This window comes from Monodon monoceros, unplaced genomic scaffold (genome assembly GCF_005190385.1).
Source record: "Monodon monoceros isolate NGI ecotype Baffin Bay Population unplaced genomic scaffold, NGI_Narwhal_1 Super_Scaffold_21, whole genome shotgun sequence".
NCBI lineage: Eukaryota > Metazoa > Chordata > Mammalia > Artiodactyla > Monodontidae > Monodon > Monodon monoceros.
In genome coordinates this window covers 36,669,069-36,687,663 of record NW_021703778.1, presented here as the reverse complement: position 1 = coordinate 36,687,663, position 18,595 = coordinate 36,669,069, and the positions used below count along the sequence as shown (strand labels likewise).

At 41.4% G+C, this 18,595-nt stretch overlaps 1 protein-coding gene and 1 pseudogene across 6 annotated transcripts in view; both read right to left on the bottom strand.

Moving 5' to 3' along the window:
* The window catches only part of CRTC3 (CREB regulated transcription coactivator 3), a 107,555-nt gene that overhangs the window by 52,120 nt on the left and 36,840 nt on the right, over positions 1-18,595 (bottom strand). The gene's annotated exons all lie outside the window — the stretch shown is intronic.
* On the bottom strand, positions 1,602-11,908 carry LOC114905005 (annotated as a pseudogene).

Below are 18,595 nucleotides of genomic sequence, written 5' to 3'. Positions count from 1 at the left end.
CCCACATGGTGTCTGTGACAGTGGGTTCCAACACACGTTTGATGAATTATTATTATGTTTCTAAATAATTAGGATCCAAAGCAGAGTGTGTGATGTGTATAGGGTGTAGAGAAGATATTAGAAGCCCTGTTTCCACCACTCAGTTTTCTATTTTTTTGTGTAATAATATAACAGTACAGGGGTATGTATATATAACTAACAAACAAAAACGTAACCAGATTGGGGATACAAAACTCTTTTTTACTACTAGGATGCATGATCAAAAAGTTTAAATGACAAAATGTTGAGAATTATTGAAACTGGTGACGGCTCTATGGGAGCTTAGTATTCTATTCTTTCTACTTTGGGGGATAGCTAAAATTTTCCATAATAAAATGAATTTCCACTTCAAATCCTCAGGGATGGGCATGGGCATGGCAGAGGTTAATGCAGACCCCAAGCCCCTGAAGGCATATTACTGTCTTTACAGGAAATACCACACAAGCACCCACAGAGGCAGAAGTTTTAAACTGTCCATTCCCATCCCCACCTTCCTGCCTGGCGCAATGTCTTCAGTGGAAAGAGAGGCCTTCTGTTGAGTGCAGCTCCCCTTTGGCTCCTAATATGATCATGACTAGAGAAATCAGTTCTGGGTAAATTGGGTCTGCCCATTTATTTCCTCCAGAAGAAGCTGATTTGCTTCTTATGTGATGATGGAATGATGGAAAGGAACTGTGGCAGGGAGGAACTTGGTTTTTGTGAGCTAAGACTTGAGCAGTGACAGGGCAGGGCAGCAGGTGCCTGGCCTAGAGGCAGGTTAAACAGGAAAGCAACTGGCCAGTAGAGTAAGGCCAATGGTGTCCTCAGAGGCCAGAGGGGTCAGATAGGTATTTTAGGTCCAGTAGGAAAGGAGTCAAAGCACCTGAACGTGGCTTCACCCCATCACCTGCCTCTTCCTGCCGTATGAGACGGAGGTGAGGAAGAGTCATGTGTGGGCACGGACTGCCCTTCTTCCCTCTCCTTTCAGTCTCGCTGCATCCTGAACCACGCCAGATACACCACTCTGATTAAACTTGGTAAGAGTTTAAAAGAGATCTGTAATTTGGAATTAAAAAAAAAAAAAGTAAGGGGGATAAATGCAACAAAATTGACAAAGTGTTGAAAATTATTGAGGGAAATGGGTGGAGGCAGTCAAAAGGCACAAACTTCCAGTTTTAAGATAAACAAGTTCTGAGGATGTAATGTATGGCATGGTGACTAGAGCTAATAATACCATAATACATATTTGAAAGTTGCTAAGATAGTAGATCTTAAAAGTTCCCATCAATGAAAAAAAAATGTGTAACTGTGTGTGGTGATGGATGTTAACTAGACTTATTGTGGTAATCATTTTTTTAAAAATCACATACATATTTAATTAAGAAACTAATAATGCAATATTACCCAAATAAAAGTAAGCACATGCTTAATTATCATGTTCTATATTTCAGAGAAGAGATATTAAGGATTTATGCCATAAGTTTATTTACAAACATATCTAGGATGCTGAGTTCAAGAGTTTGATCCTTTTTTCAAAGAGACAGCACATCTCAAAATGCTCCTCTTCATATCTGTCTCATGGATTATTTTTTAAGCAGTTGGTGTCTTACTATAAAGAAAGGTGCAGTAAATCCAGACCCAAAGTACAAAGTCATCATAGCTAGTATCCGCCACTTGTTTTCCACTGAAAATGCTAAATTCTTCCCCGGACCCTCCTCATAGCGGCTCCTATGGACCACTGAGGCTGTGAACCTCCGAATGCTCTGTCCCAACACAGTGCTGTTGGAAGCTCAGCAAAAGGCGCAGAGACTGAAGGTGGAAGAAATGGCAGCAGCACACCAAGCCCTCCTTTCCTCATGACCTTGTTCCCCTGTGTATTGTGGTAATCATTTTTTTGCAATATATACACAGAGCAAATTATTATGTTGTATACCTTAAACTAATACAAGGTTATATGTCAATTATACCTCAATAAAACTGGAAAATATTAAGACTGGTGATGAGTATAAGGGGGTTCATTATTCTATTCTCTACTTTAGGGTATATTTTACATTTTCAAATAAAAAGTTTAATTTTTTAAAATTAAAATTGTGACACTATAGTAAATTAAGTGTGTCTTTTTTTTCAGTTTTAACCCAATAACTTACAGACATGCAAAAAAAGAGATGAAAGCTAAGTGTTTTACCATATGGCCTGCAAAAATTATTACTAAAATACTTTTCTTCACATGACTTTAAAGGCCAAAATAAGTGTATAATTTCACAAAGGAACTAGGAGGGTATATCATAAAAGAAAATGTTTCTAGAGGGAATAAAATAATCTGGAATATTTAGTTAGATATAACAGCACATGGCAATTCTAAACAAAGCATATTGAGTTTTAAAAAAGACAACGAAATGTACATCCTGTTTTTGATTTAAAAGAGCCCTGGGTACTTTTCCTCACCCGACCACTTGCTCATGAAGAGGCACACGTAGTGTCCTGTTCCTCCTGGATTCACAGTCAGTCACAAGAGTTAGGAACGCCCTTACAGGCCTGTCAATCCCACTAAGCAGCACCCTTGCCGCGGCATCCAGCCCCTACTAGACCCCACAGGAGATGGGACCCGATGACTTTCCTAGGCAGGCCACTCCTTTTTCATACAGCCCTGCTTCTGGTATATCTTCCCTTAGGCTGAGCTGTAAAGTATCCTTGAGGGAATCTCTTGGGGGAATCTGCCCAGATGAGAGGTTTCTAAAAATTCATCATTATAAGGTCATTCTTCTCCATGAGGAACCAAGTTACCAAAAGTAGGAGGATTTGTCTGTGGAACCAGGTTCTCCATTTAATTTGAGTTCAAACTGCAAATGAGTCTGGGTGCGTTTGGAGACTCCAAGTTAAGTGGGTTTGGCATTCCTTTTGTCACCTAATACAAAAACTGGCAGGGCTCATAAGGAGGAAGTCTTTTCGTCTCACCTGCAAGTGCCCCCCTCTGCCTACAGACAGGGGAGAGAAATCCAACCACTCAGACGTGAGCTGGTGAGAGCTGCCATCCTGAACCGGGCCCCTCCTTTGGATGGGTGAATGTGCTACCGACAGCTTCTTGGTTCCCAACAGTAGGGCAGGGTCTCTCCCTTACAAGGAAAGTGGGCCTTTCTCCAGCTCTGGCCTGTGACTGGTGAGGTAAGCCTGGTCAGCCCTGCCTACGCAGGCGCAGGTGGCCTCACTTCCAGGAAGAGGGAGGCGTGAGGAGGGATGTCCCATTTTGATCCCAGAGCCCCGCCCAAAAGGGCTCTGGGAGCTACCCAGCAGCTAGTAATAAAGCTAATAAAGCTAATGATCTGATCCTCCATCGGCTCCCTGAGTCAGCTCCCCAACAGTGAGAACCCAGAAAAGGGAACGGTGATCAATCAGCTTCCTCAAACTGCCAGAATGTTATGGTTCAGCTTCTCAGATTAGGCACCTTTAACACAGCCCTAACTAACTACTTTCCCTGGTACCCTAAAAAATGGATAAGGAAAATTATCATCAGTGAACTTGGTTATTTTTGTGGGATTTCAAAGTTTTGAGGTGACTGTATTTCATCTGATGCTCCAACGGTGGAGGTGTGCAATCCGCATGGAGTATAAAACAGAGATTAAAAGTAAAATGGTTCATCAATGCAATAATTCAGATGTTTCCTCTAAAGCCACCAAGAAACTTATTGAGAAATGCTAAAAAAAAATTTTTTTTTTCATTTTCTGTGTATTTTACTTGTTTGTGTTTAGGGAATTTTTGACATGTTTTGAAAATTTTTGGAGTTTCTGGAAATAATTTATGGTAATGGAGAGACTGACAAGTCATAGGATTAACTGTCAGTGGGATGTGCCGCAGCTGGGAAGGGGACAACCAGTGGGAGACTTCTGCCTGTGTCAGGATAATGACTGCCCACTTTCTCCTTTCTCTTCCCTATAAACCAGCTTTACAGCTGTGGGATTGTGACTTTTAATAAGGAAAATATATTTGGTCTTCCTCCTCATTTCTGGCACAGAGCTCCTTTGGAATTTCCTAAGTGATGAGAGCAGCAAAGGTGTTTTTTGTTATGTTAATCAGGTGACTTTTGGAACACACCTAACGGTAGGGGCTGGTTGTCTGGAGAACCAACCCTGTGATTAGAGGGTTGAAACTTTTAGTGTCCCCCTCAGCACCACCAGAGAGGGGAGAGGGACTGGAAGTTGAAGCAATCGCCAATGGCCAATGATGTAATCAATCGTGCTTCTGTAATGAAGCCTCCATAAAAACCCAAGAGGATAGGGTTTGCAGAACTTCTGGGTTGGTGAACACATGGAGATTTGAAGACAGTGGTGTGTCCTGGAGAGGGCACAGAAGCTCTGTGCCCCTTTCCCACATACCTTGCCCTACACATCTCTTACATCTGGATGTTCATCTGTATCCTTTATCATATTCTTTTATAATAAACTGGTAAGTGTAAGTAAATGTTTCCCTGAATTCTATGAGCTGCTCTGTTAAATTAATTGAATCCAAAGGAGGAGGAGGTCATGGGAACCTCCGATTTACAGCCAAGTTGGACAGAAGTTGTAGGTAACTCGGGGACCTAGACTTGTAACTGGTGTCTGAAGTGCAGAGGCGGGGCAGTCTTATATAGGACTGAGTCCTTAACCTGCGTCACTTGACGCTGTCTCTGGGAAGATGGTGTCAGAATTGAGTTGAGTGGTAGGAGAATTGCTTGTTGGTGTCGGGAACCCCCTTCTGCCCATGGTGGAATTGGGTGCAGAACCCTTAATAGCCCACTCAGTCGAACTATGGATAGTAGGGCCAGGACATGCCAGGCCAGGGCACAGTCCTTTTCTCTAAACCAAAATCTAGGACTGCCCACTTCCCCAGCGCTGCTGTTCTCCAGTGGGGAAGAGTAGAGAAAAGGCAAAGGTCCACACCTCACAGGCATAAAGCAAGAACTTGCTTCTTGGTGGTTCTTAGATATGGAAGAACAGATGGACCCCACTCAGAGTCATCAGTAACTAAGAAAATTCAGGCTCTGCTGGAACCATTACTTTTAAAGACAACCAACCCACTTAGATCAAATTATTTAAATAAGAAATATATTTACATTCTTAAATAAAAGATGGACAGTGAAGAGACAACCTCCACCCCTTGTTCCCCTCTCTCCAGTCCCCACCTCCCAATGGGTAATTACATTATTAGTTTCTTGTGACTCCTTCCAACTACTGATTATGCATGTACAGCAAATACATATTATTTCTACCCCCACCCTTTTTTACACAAATGGTAGCACACTAATACACTGTTCTGTACCTTTTTAACTTAATTGCCAATTAAATTTCTAAACCTGATTCCAATTTCTTAGAAGTTCTTTCTCTAAATTCTCAAGATATAAAAATAGCCAAACAGGGACTTCCCTAGTGGCGCAGTGGTTAAGAATCCACCTGCCAATGCAGGGGACACGGGTTCGAGCCCTGGTCTGGGAAGATCCCACATGCCACGGAGCAACTAATCCTGTGGGCCACAACTACTGGACCTGCGCTCTAGAGCCCGTGAGCCACAACTACTGAGCCCGCGTGTCACAACTACTGCAGCCCATGCACCTAGAGCCTGCGCTCTGCAACATGAGAAGCCACCGCAATGAGAAGCCTGCGCACCGCAACGAAGAGTAGCCCCTGCTCGCCGCAACTAGAGAAAGTCCGCGCGCAGCAACAAAGACCCAACGCAGCCAAAAATAAATACAGTAATTAATTAATTTTTAAAAAATAGCCAAACAAAAATATTAGAAAACTCAACAAAATTAAAAGTAAAACCATCAGAGAACATATACCAAGGCTGTAACTGGATCACTCCCTTCTAGACAGTTCATCTTGGCCAATTTCTCTAAGCCCTTATATCTATCTCAGGATTACCTGGTCCTCAAAGCCTAAGATCACTACCCTCTTCCCTTTCACTGCCTCCCTCTCATCTCCATTTAACCACAGCCAAGCCTCTCCCCTGGGGGGTAGGGGTGGTGTTTGAAATAGAACTTAATGCTCTGTTCTTCTCCTCTCACCCCTGTGTCTCTTCCCTTCTCCACAGCTAAGTTTCCTGATGAAGGAGTTGCCTCAACTACCTCAACTCCCACTCACCCCTCAGCCCCCGACCCCTCTACTCCACTGAAACTTCTCTCCCTAAGATAACCATTGACTTTCCTTGTTACTAAATGCAACTGGACGTTTTTCAGCTCTTAAGTTACCTGACCTCTCAGAACCATCTGAAATTACTGACAATTCACTCTCTTTTGAAAATGTTCTTCTTCTGGCTTCTGCGACTCCATGCTCTCCAGTTTCCTTCCTACCACTGTGGTATTTCTTTCCAGTCTTCTGTGCTGACTCCTGAACTTCCCGACCATCCTTTAAGTGCTGGCCTTCTTCAGGACTCTGTCGTATAACTCTTTATCTTCAGCAGGGACCTCTCACCAAAGCTTTAGACTTGTAGTTCAACAGCCCACTGGACAACTCTTCTAGGACTACCTGGCAGGCATTTCAAACCCAGCATGTTTAGAAACAAATCTGCCATCTTCCTCCCATACCAGCTCTATCTCGTGTATTTCAAATGTCTGGGAATGGCACCACCCCACAGCCAAGCCCTGGAAGTTTGGGGTCCTCCTTGAGCACTTCCTCCCAGCCCCTCCCCATCCCAGGCATCTCCATGTCTGGTCACTCTGACCTTCCAAACACTTCTCAAACCTACTACTATCCTCAATTTCCCATCTACCCATTCCCCGGAATTACTGCAACAGCCTTATAATTGGTCTTTTTGTCTCTAATCTTGTTTCCTCCAATCTAGCTTTCACAATGCAGTCAGAGTAATCTTCCTAAAACACAAATCTGATCACATCATTCAGCTACATAAAACCCATTAATGACAGGATTTTAAAAAATAGATCCTAACAAGCTGATTTTAAAGTTCACCTGGAAAAATAACTATGCAAGAATAGCTTGGAAAAATCACTGAAAAGAAGCATGAGAGTGAATTAATCCTACTAGAATTTTAAAATGTAATATAAAGCTACAGTAATCAGTTAAAACATTGTGATTCTGGTGTATGAATAGACACATAAATCAATAAAAGAGAACGGGAAGTCTCGAAATATAAGCAAACACATGTGGGAATTTAGTATATGATAAAAGTGGCATTTCAAATTAGTGGAGAAAAGATGATTATTCAATAAATAGTGTTGGGACAACTGGCTAGCAAACTGAAAAAAAATTAAGTCAGATTCACATTGCATACCCTACGTTAGCATAAGCTCCTGATGGATCAAAGATTTTAAATCTAAAGATGAAGGCACAAAGTATTAAAAGAAATAAAGAGAAGAAGACTTTTTACAAAGCCCTAGAAGCCACTGAAAAACATTAAAGTTTGATACATAAAAAAATGTAAATGTCTGCATGGAAAAAAAAATCCCATCACAAAAAAAGACAAACGGCAAACTGGGAAAATATTTACAACTTATAACACAGATAAATGTCTACTTTTTTAATATATAAAGAGCTCCTAAAAAGTCAATAAGAAAAAGATCAACCACCCTAAAGAATTAAGGGCAAAAGAAATGAACAGCTTGTTCACAGTAAAGGTAATACATAATACATAAACATAAGAAAAAATGTACCTCACTCATAGTAAGAGAAATGTAACTTAAAAGAACACAGAGACATGATTTTTCATCTATAAGATTGACAAAGATCAGTTGATAAAACACTGAGCTGGGGAGGATGTGGGCAAACAGGCACTTTCATACATGGCAGGTAGGGATGTAAATTGGTGCAACTTCTATGGAGTGTGAACTGACACACCTATCAAAGCTATAAATGCATATACTCATTGCCCCAGCAGTTCCACTCCTAGAAATTTTTCTTGCAGTTATATTTGCATGTGTATAAAATTATATGTGTATAAGGTTGTTCATTGAAACTTAGTTTGTAATTTTTTTTTAAGTCTGTAAATAACTTAAATGTTCATCATTGGAGAACTAATTGAACAAATTATGGTAAATCCATACAATAGAATACTGTGCACTCAGAAACAAACCAACCAAAACAAAATAAGAATAAGGATGCTCTTGGGGAGCTGATATAGAAAGATCTTTAAGATATATTAGTGAAAAATGCAATGTACAGGAATGTGTATGGTTAGCTACCTTCTGGGTAAAAGGGTGGGGTGAAGTGAATTATATATTCACATTTCCTAATACTGCATAAAATATCCCTGAAAGAATAAACAAACTTGATAACGGGGGTTGCCTGGAGGGAGTGAACTGGATGACTAGGACAGAGATGGAAGGGGTATTTTCACTGCACACTCTTGATTATTTTTAATTCTGAACCACATGAATATAAATACATATATATTCAAAAAACAACTAGAATTAAAATTGAAGAGCATATTACAAAGCTACAGTAACTACACTGATATGGAAATGGACAGAGGAAATGGGCAGCCATATCAATGTAACCAAACAAACAGAAAGGGACTTCCCTGGTGGCGCAGTGGTTAAGAATCTGCCTGCCAACACAGGGGACACAGGTTCAATCCCTGGTCCGGGAAGATCCCACACGTCTCAGAGCAACTAAGTCCGTGCACCACAACTACTGAAGCCCGCACACCTAGAGCCCATGCTTTGCAACAAGAAAAGCCACTGCAATGAGAAGCCCGTGCACCGCAACGAAGGGTAGCCCCCACTCGCCGCAACTAGAGAAAGCCCACACGCAGCAATGAAGACCCAGTGCAGCCAAAAATAAATAATAAATAAAATTAATTAATTTAAAAAAACAGAAAGAATCATATAAAAAATGAATTATTCAAGAACTGAGACAACAGGTTGGACACAGAAGAAAAAGGGTGGGATCTCTGTCTCAAGGCTCAAGACAAAATAAATCCCAAAGTAATAACAGTATTAGAATACTAGTATTAGTATTAATATGGGTTAAAAAAATTGGGTGAGTGTTTGAGAAATCTTGACATGATAAAGGCCATTCTAAACATACAGATTATAACACGGAAGTCACAAAAAGATCAATACATTTGCCTCATAAAAATCAGAACAGAAAACTCCCAAACAAAAAAAAAAATTACTAAATGGAGAAAATATTTGGAATATATATGGCAGATTGTGGTGGACAGACTCTAAGGTGTCTCCTGATGATCGCCACCTCCTGGTTCATGCCTTTGTGTAATTCCCTGCCCTTAAGTGTGGGCAGGACCTGTGACTTTTTTCTCACCAATAGGATATGGCAATGGAGTGATTCCGTTTTGATATTTGAAAGCCTCTGTCTTGCTAGCAGAGGCGTTGGAGAGACTCCTCTTCACTGGCCTGGAAAAAGTAAGCTGCCATGACATTAATGGCCATGCTGGAGAAGCCCACCTGCCAAGCAAGTGTGGGTGGCCTGTAGGAGCTGAGGGGAGTCACAGGCAAGAAACTGGTGCCTCAGTCCTGCAACCACAAGGAAATAAACTCTGCCCAAGGGAGCTGGGAAGCGCATTCTTGGTTCAGCCTATGATGAGCCCACAGACTCAGCCAGTATCTGCACTGCAGACTGGTGAGACGCTGAAGCAGAGAAACGAGATAACCCGTACCAGACTTCTCACCCACAGAAACTGTCAGATAATAAAATGCGTGTAGTTTTGAGCCAGAAGCTCATGGTAATTTGTTACACAGTAACAGAAACCCAATACACAAAAAGCCAATTTCCTTAATACATAATAAAGAAGTCTTAAAAACCAATGAAAGGATAGAGTACTCAACAGAAAAACAGGCAAAAGACTTAAAAACATAGTCTACAGAACAGGATATACAAACCATCAAAGAAACATAGAGATGCTCAACCTGTCTTTTGTGTTATTGTCCTTAGCACCTTAGAAGAGTGCCAGAGAAGTAGGGGCTGCTCTTTTATTTGTTGAATGAATGAATAAATTTCACTCATAATTAAAGGAATGTCAATTGAAACAATGAGATGCTATTTCTTACCCAATAGATTAGCCAAGATTAGAAAGATGGATATAATTTGAATAGATGTTTCTCCAAAGATAATATACAAGTGGCCAGTAAGTACATGAAAAGATGCTTAACATCACTTTTCATTAGAGAAATGCAAATTAACTACAATGAGATATCATCTCACACACATTAGGATGGCTACTATGAAATCCACAGAATGTAACAAGTGTTGGAGAGGATATGGAGAAATTAGAACTCTGTACACTGTTGGTGGGAATATAAAATGGTATAGACAGTATGGAAAACCATATGGCTGTTCCCCAAAATATAAAACAGAATTGCCAAAAGATCCAGCAATCCCACTTCTAAGAGTATTTTGGAAAGAACTGAAAGCAGGATTTCAAAGAGATATTTGCACACCTACGTTTACAGCAGCATTATTCACAATAGCCAAGATGTGGAAGCAACCCAAGTGTCCTTCCCTGCATGAATGGGTAAACAAAATGTGGTATATACATACAATGGAATACTATTCAGCCTGTAAAAAGGAGGTGATCTTGTCACATGATACAACATGAATGAACCTGGAGGACATTATGCTAAATAAAATAAGCCAGTCACAGAAAGACAAATACTGTAAGATTTCACTAATTTGACCTCGAGTGGTCATATTCACACAGAGAGAAAGTAGAATGGTGGTTACCAGGGGCTGGGAGGAGAGGAAAATGGGGAGTTGTTATTTAATGAGAATAGAGTTTCTATTTTGCAAGATGAAACAGTTCTGGCTACTGATTGCGCAACAGTGCAAATATACTTGACATTACTGAACTTATGGTTAAAAATGGCAAAGATGGTAAATTTTATGTTATGGTTTTTTTTTTATTTTTTACCACAATTTTTTAAAGTAGGTATATTCTGTGGTGCAGACAATATGAAGAAACAGACACTCTCAAAATGCTGGTGGGAGCAGAAAGTGTAACTACCTCTATAGAGACTATTTCAGTAATATCTACCTTAATTGTAAATGTACACATCCTCTTACCCAGCTATTTTACTTCTAGGAACATATCCTACAGGTATTACCCTTACATAAATACCCAAAGATACATATAACAAGAACGTTCACTGCAGTTTGCTTTGTAATAGTGAAAAACTAGACAGTCTAGGTGTCTAGACCTCAATAAGAGACTGGTTAAGTAAATGATGGGATAGCTATGTGAAAGTATACCATGCAGCCATTGAAACTAATACATATCTTTATGTACGGATATGATGTCCGAGACATTCAAGTTTTGCCTTCAAGGTGGAAGTTATTTATTATGGCATGGTTCCATTTGTGTAAAGAGAAAGTGTGTATATATATATATATATATATATATATATATATACACACACACACACACACACACACAATACATGCTTGCATATACACAGAAAACTCCTGGAAGGGTGCAAAAGGAACGCTTGGCAATAAGTACCTCTGGGGATTAGACTGGGGGAAAGTGTCAAGGAGAGAAAGGGAGACTTTTACTTTTCATTTTATATACTTCTATTTTATTTGAGTTTTTGTAACAAACATGTATTACTTTTACATAAAAATTAATTTGGAAGAATAAATAAGTGAGCAAGCAGACAAGCAAATAAAGAAATATTTCCCCAGTATCTTTACATTGCCCTTAGGACAAAATCTAAATCCCTTAAAAAGAAAGTAAAATCCTTCACAATCTGGTTCCTGTTTTACCCTCCAGTCTCACCTCTCACCACCCCCACTTCACACGCAATCTATGCTCCAGTCTCACCAACCTCCAGTTCCTCAAACAGGACACGTTTTCTCTCGCCTCCAAGCTTTGCCAGATGCTGTTTCTTTTGCTTGGAACACTCCCCACTCCAACCTTCAGTCACACGGCCCTCAAGTCCCAGCTCAGACATCTCTTCCTCCAGGAAATCTTCCCTGGAGCTGCCCCTACCCCCAGTCTGGGGTAGGCACCCCTCAGATGTGTTCCAGACGCTCTCTAAACCCCTCCGCCCTGGGTTTATCACATGGTCTCACAATGACTTGTAAAATCATTTGCAATTTCCCACTGGACTGAAGTTTCTCCAAGCAGTGACCATGCCTGTCTGGGTCACTGCCCTATCTCTGGCATCAAGCACAATGTCTGGCACATAGATAGTGTTTGATACATATCTGTCAAGTTGGACTTTCATTACAAAAGAACTATAACCACTTTATAGACAAATTAGGAACACAGAAGAGGGGAGGTAGAATTATAATCCTACCGCCCAAACACAAGCACTGTTTCCACTCAGTGTTTTTGTTCCCTGTGCATGTTTTTTCATAGCTGTATTCCCAAGCTGGACATTTTGACAAGACCCTCCTGACAGAGACATTTTGGTCAGGGAACGTTTTGCTACATCCTGTGGAAACATGAGACTTTTATCAGCCAAAGTAAAGATTGCTGTTTTTATAATCAAGTAATGTGCACAAGAGACCACAGACATCCCAGGCTCTTTCTAATCACTAACCTGCCTCTCATTCGCCAGGACTTTTACTTTGTACCCCATTAATTACTGGATTGTTTGAACTTGTATGAGGATGGGTTACTATTATAAGTTTTTAAAAATCAGTGATTTGGGATTTCTCTGGCAGTCCAGTGGTTGAGACTCTGCCCTTCCAGTGCAGGGGGCGTGGGTTCGATCCCTGGTCGGGGAACTGGGATCCCACATGCTGCTGCTGCTGCGGAGCAGCCAAAAATATAATAAATAAATAAAATTAAATTAAAAATAAAAGTTAAAAAAAAAGCAATGATTTATTTACAGCCTACTTGGTTAACTTCTAAAATTTAGTACTCCTTCTCCCAAATAATCACTATAAAGAAGTGTTAAAACATCAATATAATGTATGCGTGGCTGAAGAAACTGTTAAGAACTTCACTGAGGATGTCCCTGACAGTGGTGAGGTCAAGAATAAGAAATCACACTAATGCCCACACACCCCTCTCCCCACCTCCCTCCCCAGGTCTATAAAGAGAAGTTTGAGAATCTGAGAAGAAGCCCATGTAAGACACAAGTGACTCCTCAGAGCATCTCTGAGCCCTGCCTCAACCCTCACTATCCTCCATCGTTTACCCTCAGCCTGAGATTAGAGGTTGGCAACAGGGAGAAGACTCAGACACGAGATTCGGTTCTCTGTTTTGGTCATTACTTGACTTTTTTTTTTTTTTTTTTGCCACATTAAAAAAACAAAAACAAGAAAAACTAATGTCTCAGTGGGAGTGTCAAAAAGTCCCTAGGGAAAAACCAGTTATGTCCTAGCAGCTGTGTAGAAACTTCATATACTCCTCCAACCATCAGTGCATACAATTTTGTACCTCCTTTTAAATTGTTCCTTTAATATAGTAATACAAGTATTTTTCCATGTAGCTGCAGAGTCTTTAACTCATAATTTGAATACTGAGCAGATGTATCATATTTTATTCAAGTCAGTTATTCACTATGACAAATAATACTGCAGCATTATCAGACCTAAAGTTTTCTTTTCACACCTTGGATTACTTTCTTAGGCTAGAGTCCCAAAAGTAGAATTCATGAAAGAATATGAATATCTTAACACTTCATGCATATTCTTAAACTGCTTTCAAAAAGATATATACTGGGACTTCCCTGGTGGTGCAGTGATTAAGAATCTGCCTGCTAATGCAGGGGACAAGGGTTCGATCCCTGGTCTGGGAAGATCCCACATGCCGCGGAGCAACTAAGCCCGTGCGCCACAACTACTGAAGCCTGCACGCCTAGACCCTGTGCTCTGCAACAAGAGAAGCCACTGCAATGAGAAGCCTGCACACCGCAACGAAGAGTAGCCCCTGCTCACCACAAGTAGAGAAAGCCCACGCGCATCAACGAAGACCCAACACAGCCAGAAATAAATAAATTTTTTTAAAAAATGATGTATACCGATTTACAATGTCTGTAATAACATATACAAGAACAAATTTCATTATCCCCTCACCAACATTGAGTATTAACTCAAATTTTTTCCTAATTTAATGAACAAAAAGACTAAATTATTACTTTCATAATAATTAACCTTTATTGGCATTTACAATGTTCCAGGCACAGTGCTATATGCTTCATATACATCACCTCATTTAATTTTACAACAACCTTTTGAGATGGTACTAATGTTATCCCCATCTTATGGATGAGGAAACTGAGGCTTAGAAAGCTTATGTTCTTGAGTGCAAAGCTCAGCAAGGGTGGAAGCAGGCTTTGAACCGAAGCTGTCTAAAGCCTGAGTCCATATGCCAACCACTCCTGCCCATGGTATCTCATTACTGTATTTATCTATGTATCATTGCTTATAGTGACAAACACACTCCCAAAGATCTCTTTGCTGGGTGAATTTCCTATTTCCTGATTTTTCTATCCATGGCAAATACAAACAAGTCCAAAGGGTCAGAGGTAGCTTAAAAGTCAGGGTTTCAGAGCCAAAGTTTTGATAATGGGCAGGACAGAGTCTGTAGTAAAGCAGATCGGAATCAAGAGAAGACTGTCTACAGTTACTGCAGGGACTAGACGTGGGGCCTTTGCCATGTGCCTTTCCTCAGTGGCTGGGATGGTAAGGCTTCAAGGGCCAGATGTAGGGCAGAGAGAATCAAAGAGGCGGGTCGAGCTTCTGGCCCTCAAAACAGCCTCAGAAGTTCCTAAAGAACTATCTCACTCCATTCTGGTGTGTGAAGGCAAGAGGGCGGCTAGTACCAGCCCTAATGATGTCACAGTGTTAACAAATGAAGAAATCAGGAAATGGTTTCTTTTTTCTTCAAAAAATACTCTGGTTGAATTTCCTCAACAGGTTTCAACTTCTGCATTTAGAGAAAACAGTTCTGTTTTAGTAATTCAACAAAAGAATAAAAAAACTGCCGGAAGGATCGCTAGTAGCTACAAGCACAAACTCCACAATCAAACAGCCAGGACTTGAAATCCAGTGCTACCGTTTATGGCTGTGAGATCTAGGGAAGCTTCGTAATCCTTCTTAGCCTCCTCTGTCCCCCGCTTAAATAGAGACAGTAACAGAACCTACCTTTGGGGTTATTGGGAAGAGTAAACAATGTATGCAAAGTACTTAGCAATAGTGCCTGATGCCTGGTACAAATTCAGTACATTTTCACCAGGAGAGGCAGTGGTAGAAGTGGTAGCACTAAAATACTAACAGTAGTAATCTTGTTTGGAAGGAAGGAAGGAAGGCAGGGAGGGAAGGAGGGAAGGAGGGAAGAAGTAAGAAGTAAATTTCCTTTTCCACTGCACTCAGAAATAAAGGGTAAATGTGCTGGTCAAATGGTATGGAGTGGCTAAAAAACTCTAGACGAAGTAAGAAGAATTTGATTCTGGTATCAGCTACCTACTAGATGAGAAACATTAAGCTAATCATCTACTTTTTCTTGCTTTCAAGTTTCTGACCTATAACATAAGAGTGTTGCATCAAAAGAGCTACAGGGTCTGTTCTGGTTCTATTCTGCTTCATCTGCCAGGGCAAGCAGTCAATATGGAAAGATCTCTGTTCCAAATTAGAGACGTCCTTTATTGGCAGAAGCCCAGTCAAGGCTATGCTTTGCTTCCCATAAATGTTTCCCTTTTAATGTCCTTCTCTCTGCTTTATTTTGAGTTACATTTTAATTTATAAGCTGCTTCAAACCTTTCAAGTGATAGTTCTAAATTAATTAATTCTAAATTAACCCTGAAAACTACTTAGAGACCAACAGGCACAGACTGGTAGAAAGCATGTCGAGCAATTTCATGAACTACAAGATGCTGGGTGAGAGATACTGAGAAGAGATAAACACAGCCTCTAATGCAACAGCAAGTCCCTGAGCTCTTTAAGTCACAGGCATCCTGGCAGATGCGGCAGCCACAGCAGCTGGGGAAGAGTTACGACCTGTGTGGCCATATCTGCTTTTGTTGACCACCCCTGCCCCCTTCCTCACTAGCTCCCTGATCTTTCGGACCCTGCTTGCCTTTGGTCTTGTGTTTTTTTTTGTTATCTGAGACGCCTTTTTCTTTGTGGCTCTAGCGTCCCAGTTCTAGTTTTTCCTGACCAAGTTCCAGTATGAAAATCTCAGTTCAGGGGAGACTTAAGACTAACCCAATGAGAGATTTCCTAGATAGTCAAGGGAAGGGTGGAAAGTAGGATTAAACTAGCCAAAAGACTTCTCAGGTGGCTGACAAGTGAACAAACAGATATAACCTAAGAGAAGGAACCAAGCAAAAGTCACATTGAAATGGGCATCTGTTGGCCCCTGGGGACTAGAAAAAGGCATCTACCCAGATGAGAAAAAGAAAGAATAAAACACTTTCCTGGGCTTCCCTGGTGGCGCAGTGGTTGAGGGTCCGCCTGCCGATGCAGCGGACGCGGGTTCGTGCCCCGGTCCGGGAAGATCCAACATGCGCGGAGCGTCTGGGCCCGTGAGCCACGGCCGCTGAGCCTGTGTGTCCGGAGCCTGTGCTCCGCAACGGGAGAGGCCACAACAGTGAGAGGCCCGCGTACCGCAAAAATACACACAAAAAAACACTTTCCTGGACTTCCCTGGTGGCGCAGTGGTTGAGAGTCCGCCTGCTGATGCAAGGGACACGGGTTCGGGCCCCGGTCCGGGAAGATCCCACATGCCGCGGAGCGGCTGGGCCCGTGAGCCATGGCCGCTGAGCCTGCGCATCCGGAGCCTGTGCTCCGCAACGTGAGAGGCCACAGCAGTGAGAGGCCCGCGTACCAAAAAAAAAACAAAACAAAAAACACTTTCCTAACTGAAAATGAATTGATTTAGTGTGTCCATACTTGTTTAACTTGCAAAATAAAAGCAAAAGCCTGAGACAGATAAACCTGGGTTTGAGTCCGGACTCCAACACTTAACACTTTGGTGACCTTGGGTACGGTTACTGTTTAAATGTCAGTAAGATGGGGATAATAATGCTTATCTCAGAGGGCTAATGAGAGGATTAAATGATATGGGGTTCACAAAGCATAGTCAGGTACTCAGTAACTGTACTCTTCTCCTCACCACCGCTAAACTTCTATCTAATTAAAGCCTGTGGGGAAGTGTTTTCCCTTGTACTCAGGCAAACTAGCACAAAAGAAGGTAGTTGCCACGGTGACTGTCTCTGCCAAGGTTACAGGAGAACATGGATAGGGGAGAGCTTTCTGAGGTCACGTCCCCACGAGGCTGGGGGTAAAGACGGAAGAGGGCTAATCTGTTAGTTAGCTAGCTGTTGCTGAGGCAGCCAATTTCTATACCCAGGGAGTTCCTTGAAGCACAGACTATTGCCTTTGAATGGGAAAACCACCTTGGTACCTGACATCAAGGCCTGTGTAGAATCTTCTACAGATGTTATCCTGACTCCTGGAAAACATCCAAAGTAATCATAAACAACTAAAGCTTCATTTTTAAAGTCTAAAGTATAAAAACTGGCTGTTTCATAACACAGGGACCAATTCTGACTCCTGACTATTGTGAAACTTTGCAGGAAATCAGAACAAAACTTTGGTTGTTTCTACTGCCAAAAAGTGTGAGAATTTAAGTTTAGTTAGAGACAATCACTGCTTTAAATGTAGTGCCTCTTCTCACTCTCTTTTATGATTCAGCAGTCAGAGGCTGGAACAAGGACAAAGGTAAGAGGATTATTTCATATTAATACGGTATGAACTTAACATGAAATCAAAATGCAAGGAAATCCAGAGACCTGGGCTCTGTCCTGGTGCTGGCTCTGACACCACCCAGGTCTGTCTTCTTTACGTGGATATTCCCTCTACCTTTCCTAGAAGCTGCACTGGGTCAGGGGATCAACACATAGCCTAGCTGACCCCACGAGAAGCCAATGAAGACTTTCCACAAAAGTGTTTTCATCTAGTCAGTGAAGAACGAGTAAGACGTAACTAGCCTGTCCAGAATTTAAGCAGCTTTATATAAACAGCAAAAATTCTTAGTTCTCTAGCCCTAGAAAGGGTACTTGCAATGAAAGAGGGAAAAATGATACCAACAATTTATTGAAGTTAAATTAGAAGGCTGGTATGCCTAGCTTCTAGTATTTCACTCAACAGGAGAGTTTGTACCAGGAACTTTGCAACATTTCTTGAGCAATAACTATGTGTTGGGCATTGTTCTAAAGACACACGTGTACTAACTAATTTAATCCTCAAAACGACGTTATAGTAGGTACTATTTTTTTATTTTATTGTTATTTTTTAATATTTATTTTATTTATTTGGTTGTGCCAGGTCTTGGTTGCGGCAGGCTGGCTCCTTAGTTGCGGCAACCGTGCTCCTTAGTTGTGGCTCACCAGCTCCTTAGTTGCAGCATGCACGTGGGATCTAGTTCCCTGACCAGGGATCGAACCCGGGCCCCTGCACTGGGAGCGCGGAGTCTGAACCACTGAGCTACCAGGGAAGTCCCTTAGGTACTACTTAGTAGTCACATCTCAGACTAGTGAACTGAGGCACAGAGAGGTTAGGGATCTTGTCTAAAGTCCCAGTGACAGTTAGTGGGGAAACTGGTAATCAGATTCCCAGACTGACTCCAAGGACTGCACTCTTGACCGCACGCTGAGATACCAAGACAGAGCGTGAAAATTGTG